Source organism: Adiantum capillus-veneris, chromosome 15 (assembly GCF_014529385.1).
Source record: "Adiantum capillus-veneris isolate H3 chromosome 15, ASM1452938v2, whole genome shotgun sequence".
Classification (NCBI taxonomy): Eukaryota; Viridiplantae; Streptophyta; class Polypodiopsida; order Polypodiales; family Pteridaceae; genus Adiantum; species Adiantum capillus-veneris.
Genome location: NC_140945.1, coordinates 136911746 through 136918707, shown reverse-complemented (window position 1 = coordinate 136918707; position 6962 = coordinate 136911746). Strand labels below are relative to the sequence as shown.

Below are 6962 nucleotides of genomic sequence, written 5' to 3'. Positions count from 1 at the left end.
TTTAATGAATAAGTTTGAGTCGAATTTTTACTAGAACTCTGTCTTGGTGCCGCCTTGCAATACTGATTGAAGGGCTGTCTTAACGAACACTGTGATTCGGAATCTAATCAAAAATTGTTTATGTTGAACAATTATTGTGGTAGTAATTAGGACACACAAGGAAGTGTGAGTGTGGGGGTGGAAAGTGGCGGTTTGACTCAGGTTTCCAATGCCTATGAGAAGGGTGGTACCGATTGGTCGGGAACTCTCTGTCCTCATAGTGTTTAATTAACTCTATACTTGTAATACTCATTACCCCTAGAGCGGCGAAGCCTCAAGTGTACGTGCCTCTGAAACATGGGGGAAAAGGCACTCAGGATTTCTCTCCTCTTGGAAGGTGGGTCTTAGGATCGCTAGATAGGTTAAGTACGCTTCCCCTGTGAGGTGGAGCTAGATCTCACTACTAGTAGGCTCGAACTCGACTCACTTTGTGATGAGAGATCGTCCGCTAGCGGAACCCTGAACCACTTTGTTTGCTTCCGCTATAGATCTAGTGGCCACCAGGTTCACCATCAGATCCGCCGTTTGATACAGCGGGGTGGGGACCTCACACAAATTAATATCCTTTGACAGAGCATCTGGTTTGAACATACCTACCGCAGCACCAATTTGTAGTGCTAAGCCTGATATGTACTTACGCTTCAATTTCCTGCGACTAACATGCTCAATAGATTGCAATTGAATTAAAAAATTCCAAAAATGGTTAGTGTAACCTTGTACATCTTTATAAGACTCTGTCGAATTAAATCTTATTGAAGTTGTGCTTTAGCTTTGTACTATGTGGGCAAGAATTGAGGTTAAAAACACTTTTTTAAATGCATGCCAGGTGCGTGGTCTTTTCCCATGTTGTTTGGTGGCATTCCACCACAATGCAGCGCTGCTAGTGAGATGATTTGATGAACATTTTACAATTTGATGCTCGGGGAAGTCTTCATCATGAAAATAGTCATCTATTTTACTAACCCATGCTAGAACCGTGCTAGCATCTTTAGTGCCATCAAAATCCTTGAAAGTGAAGGCTTTTTTGCTAATGTGGGTGTCGGTGCAGATTCGATGCCTGCAGAATGCAATAATTTCTCTTCAAGTTCTTGCCTTCACATGGGTTCATATGTGAGGAATTGTTGTAGATTTAGAAGTTGTTCTACAATCGTGGGGGCCTGAGGAAGATGTGCCATAATTGTGTGCTTTTTATATTTTTCTCTCCTTTATTTTTTCTTTTATTTTTTTAAATTTTATAAATGGTAATGCTTAAAAGGACTATTTGATGATATTTACAGATGCAATATGCAAAATAAAAGATTAAAATAAATAAAAAAAATGTAATGTACTTAGCTGAGAAATTGCGGTGGCGTCCAGTTCGGAATGGCGATGCGCTAAGAAATTGCGAGAAAAGTGAGTGGTCCGACGGTGCATTTGCGAGTCGGTCAAATTTCATGGCGGCCGATATCCTCTATCCCCCCAGAAAAGACAACAATATCAGTTGTAGAAGAGATTCCGCAGGTTATTCAGATGTGTGATAAATTTTCTGATTAATTGGACGATGTTCGGATTCTTGGTAAATAATTTGACAGCTCCATTGAGATAGTCGGTGTCAAGGAGGAATTTAGTTGGAACAGTCGACAATTTCCGTTCCAAAAATATATTTCAACTGTGGGAATCTCTCATGCCAATGCCAACTCATTGACTTGCAAGAAGTGGAAAGCTGAGCTTTGGAAAAACAATTGCCCTTTGGGACCAAATGGGGGGGGCGATAGAGTTGGGAGACCGGTTAAGTGGAGAGCACTTTGAGCAGAAGGGGGTGAATGGAGGTTAAGCAAGGATTTTTTTTTTTTTTTTGCAATTGGGCAGCCGGCCATTATCCTTTTACCTAAGCCTCACCTTTTTACAGAAGGTGTGAAGGCTTGTAGTTAACGTTGTCGACCAGTGAATAGGCAGAGAGAACGACGTGAGCGAGATGGAGATTGGTACGTAGCGCCCTATGTGGGTAGTTTTGGCATCTTCAAAAGAAGAGTGTTTTGCTTATCAGCCCAGTGTGACCTCATTCGGATGTAGTTGCGGCTAGTTTGGTGCAGTACAAAGCGCTCCTTTCTCTGCATAAGAAATTGTTCCCACTGTGAGCTTTCTGACAAAATCAATCTTGTCTCCCTTGATTGGTTACAACCTCTTCTTCCGAGCTCCACTCCTAGAACTTATCAAGGTCTTCTTGGCCTCTTCAGCCTCTACTCTCTTTTCTTTGACCTTCGAGTCTTCATAGCTACTCTCTTTTTCTTCAACCTTCGAGTCTTCATGGCAAGATTTCAGAGCTTTGTTGATTTTTGAATAGTGGTCGATATAGATTTCCTTGATCCTTGCTCAAATTCTACAATCCTTGAATGAGAATTTGCATCAAAATTTCTAAATGTACCTCGGCTTTTTCAATCATATCTTTCTGATTGACAAGATCGAGTCTTCTTGTTCGCATAATTACTCCACGTGATTGGAACCTTCACTCTAGTACCACTGTTAGGAGAAGAGGGGGAGATCGATTGCTTAAGCTATGCAACACATGCTTCCAAACATCACCATCAACCTGTCCACTTCTTTTCCCAATTTTCACGCGCGCGCGCGCGCGCACACACACACACACACACACACACAGAACATAGAATTGATGACATAGACATGCTTGTAAGAGAGTGTAAGAGAATTGTAAGAGATGGAGACTAGATTAGAGAGTACACAGCCAATAGAGCATAGCATAAGAGATTAGAGAAGAGAATCTGCCAAAGAAAGGCCTAAATCTAGCCCCAAACTCCACGGCACCTCTCTTGTGGAGTTGGTATTTAATATATTATTTTTGAGTTTAATTTAAGGTGCCAAAAATTGAGGCCCTTTTTACCACTTCACTTTTGTAAATGAGTGAAGCTCATCAGTTTTGGCATGACCCATAAGGGGAGTCCCCACTACGATTATTTACAGAGCCATAGTGGCTTATTGAAATGAAATTCTAAAATATTGTCCAAATATAAAATGGCCAAGAGTAATTGCCGGTGCCTCTTCATCAACTCCCCGCATTCCACTCTACAAAATCATCATCAACTCAATTAGAAAATAAATAGACAGCACATAATTAACCATTATGCCAGCTATCCCAATTCTAGCTAAGCACTATAGGAGGAGGGTGCCCAGTCCCGTAACACCTCTATAGCCTGGCACACACCACACCGTTGGAAAGAAACACCATAAAGCTGCAGAAAACACCTATGCCTAACACCTATAAAGTTCTGCGAGAAATAGATCTAACCCAAACCATGATTAGAATTGCTGAAAATCAAGACCATAAAGATGAATCTTGTGTTGTGTAGATCTCTGTAGAGTATCCATGTGCTTGATTCCGATAATAAATGACAGAGTTAAAAGCTTATGAATATGGGAGTCTCTCAAAAAACTCCAAAAAAACAAGTCTCTGTAAGAAAAAGGGGTGTGCAGAGAATTGTAGCTAAAATAATGGGGCATTTTTCACTTTATTGGATTATATTTCTCTTCCTTATCTTAGCCGACATCTTTCTCTCTCATCTCCCCTTTTTATTGGTTCATTTTGACCATTTTTTGGGAAAGGGGGCTCTATGTCGGTCACTTTGACTTGGGGAGTGGGAAATGTGGAGTGTCCAATGGCCAGAAAAAAGGTCCACGCACTTGGGCAAGGTGTGGGAACTGAGAATGGGCGCCCCTTCCTCCCCCCAAAGTCCAGGAGCCCCCATGGGCAAGGCAAGAGAGCACCATTACCCCCTTTGATTCAACATTAGTGGGTACCCACTCCCCCCTTTATAACCCCCATTTTTCCCTTGCTACCCCCCATGTGGGATTACTTCATTTCCACATGGCACCATCCTCCCACCTCCCCACCTAAGCATACAAATTTTTTGTTTTGCTTCCCACATCGAGCAATCTTGGCGGAAGCGTGGCGGATGACTCCGAGCACCAAATGCGACGCCGTAAAGCATGGCTCGGAGCTTATCACTTCAGCTATCTCCAAAAATCCTCGACCACATCATTTCTGAATAAACCTATCAAATTGTCCCACTTTCCTTTCCTCGCATGCATCCGCAACCACTTTCTAAGTAAGGGACCGCCCACTTCAAATGCAAGTAACTCGTGATTTATGAGTCCGATCCACAGGCTATCAAGCATGACTAAAAATGCTCGTTAAAAACCATGTTTTGAAATTTCAACCAGCTCAAAACTCCAGCAAATAACTTAACAGGACCAAGCCTTTATACATAAATTTTACAGGGGCACTCTTAAAACTCAAAGCATTATGTACACCTATGTATCGAAGCTAGTGAGCAAGCTTTTTAGCATAGATGAATAACTTTATTTTCAAAAAAAATAAAATCCTGACAACGTTTTGCATTGACATGATTACATAGATAGTTCACCCCCCGAGAGTAAGGACTTTATACTATGGAGGGGTGACTTTAAACCTATGTAAGTCTTGCCATTTCTAAATAAAGGTGTAAAAAAAGTCTTCATTTCTATCTTTTTTCTCGTTATTAAACTAGAGTGGTTTCAAATCTTTAAATACTAGATTTTATCTAGCCCTAGTAGCAGGGTGTTGAGAAGGAATATTTTTATCTCTGGGAAGTACTTTCACTCCTTGGACATAGATGATGTGTCTAAAGTTATCGATTCATGAATGATCTCTTCCTTATCAATTAATAGCGTCAACTTGATTGATTCACAATCAGGCAACTTGTAAAACGATTGATATATGGTCTTCACAAGATACATTGTTGTGGTGTGAGCTTTGTTGCGCCTTTTGTCTATGAATACCCTCTCAATGTCATATGCAAATGTTTCAACCATGTAAGCATTATCCATGTGATAAACCATGGTGCCATATACCCTCAAGACCATATTTGGAGGTATGTAAACACCACTTAATATGCCCATATTAGAAGGCTATTTGAGCTCATGAGAAAACTCTAATGCAAACAAGGTGAAGATGCACGGTGGCCTGCATAAGGATGTAGGAGTGTGGAGTGGAAAAGTTACGGGTGTTGAAAAGGTAGCATGATGTATGTCGCAGAATGATATGATCAGTACATGAAATTTGTGCCTCTTTGGCACATGCACAATGTGGAGCTGGTCCATATGTGATTCAAGGAAGATCCATGGATGGTTGTAATTCCTATCAATCTCTACTTAGTCCCATATTTGGCAAAGGAAGAAGAAACGTGATTGTAGGAACGGTTTGGAATGATAATGTCAGTGTTCAAGTCACCAAGATTACATTGTAATTTCCTTGTTGTGATTGCCAAGGAAGGATGTTACTGGGTCAAGTAAGTTTGACTATGTACACACACACACACACACACACACACACACACACACTTATACTGACATATTGTCAGTTAATTTCTCAGTTCTCAGCTTTGTGTATGCTTGTAGGCTTGCACGTCAAGCATACACAAAGTCAAATTCAATAAACATTAGAAATTAGGACAAAGTGCAAGGATGAGGCCTAGTTTTCATTGAAAGGAGACTTTTCACAAGCAACATGTCATGAGACGCGTTATCCTCAATGCCGGAACTCAGGACTTGACTCATGACTCCTGGATATGCCCTGGATAAGGCTACAATAATTGAAACAGAAAAGCCCAATGGTCAGGTCCTGGAGATGCATGCCCTGACGTATAAAAGGTTTATGAAATCTTCAGCAATGCAGCGTTCTGAAGCTGTAGCAGCTAGCTCTTTGTGTTTTGTTGGATCAAAATTAGGATTCATGTCTACAGCTACATCTCCTGCATGCTCATCATATCACGTCTAAGGAACGATCCCCAATCTAGTCACACTCCCATATCTCACAATGTGGAAGGTAGCACCATCACTGGCGTGAGCATCTCTTACATCAAACTCGCCAAGAAAGCCTGGATCCTCCCCGGCCAAAGTTGCACCATCATCGACCTCATGCCCGTCAACTATGCCTTCGACGTCCAAGCCGAAAAGCTCCCCTTTGTCCTCCCCGCCGTCTTCACCGTCGACCCCAAAGCCGAGAACCAAGACGCCCTCATCAAATACACTCGCCTTGTCGCTCCCCATGACAAGCACTCCAACCATGTCAAACACCTTGTCAAGGGCATCATCAAAGGCGAGACACACATCATTTTTTCCGCCATGACCATGGAGATCTTCAAAGGCACCAAAGAGTTCAAGCATGAGGTCTTCCAAAAGGTGCAATTGCTGCTCATCTATAATGCCAATGTCAAGCAGCTTGTTGATGTTCTTGGCCATGAGTATTTCTCCTTCTTGGACCAAAAGATACAGTAAGAGGCTACCAATATTGCCAAGGTTGCGATTGCGGAGTCCAATTATAAGGGAGATGTCGGTGCCAAAGAGCCGCAAGGGCTTACACAGCATAACGCCGCAAGGGTCGAGACCAAAATCTTCTCGATCAAGCAAGCACAGATTGCAAACTTAGCAAGAGTTGCAGACTCCGTACATAACGTTTGGTGTTCAAAACACCAAAACCAAAAGAAATATCCAACCTTTATGTCAAAACAAGGGAGCCCTAACACCATGGAACATCCACAAGAGGATCACTCAGCTATTTGGACCACCTATGAACATGGGTAAGACAAACCACCCAACTATAACCACGATCCAAGAACCCTCAAAGCAGGCCAACTTCCAAGGACGTAATTGAGTACCTATAAAACTATGCATCCCACGTGACTTGGCCTCACCCATTAAAGGTGACTTAGTGCTTGCCTAGCCTCATGGACTTTTCTCCATTACTAGAGGTGTCATCATCACTAATGAGGTTTGTGGCCTTCTTCGATGAACGATTGGCCACAATAACCACACTCACATCGGCATCCACGGCACACCCAGATGCAAAAGATCCCGCATGTGTCCTACACTAGATCCCCTCTCCTGGGTCG

The 6962-nt window shown here is 42.2% G+C and overlaps 1 pseudogene; it reads left to right on the top strand.

Moving 5' to 3' along the window:
- Nucleotides 1–5626: 5626 nt before the first annotated feature.
- Nucleotides 5627–6654, top strand: LOC147441560 (flotillin-like protein 2 pseudogene; annotated as a pseudogene).
- Nucleotides 6655–6962: the final 308 nt, after the last annotated feature.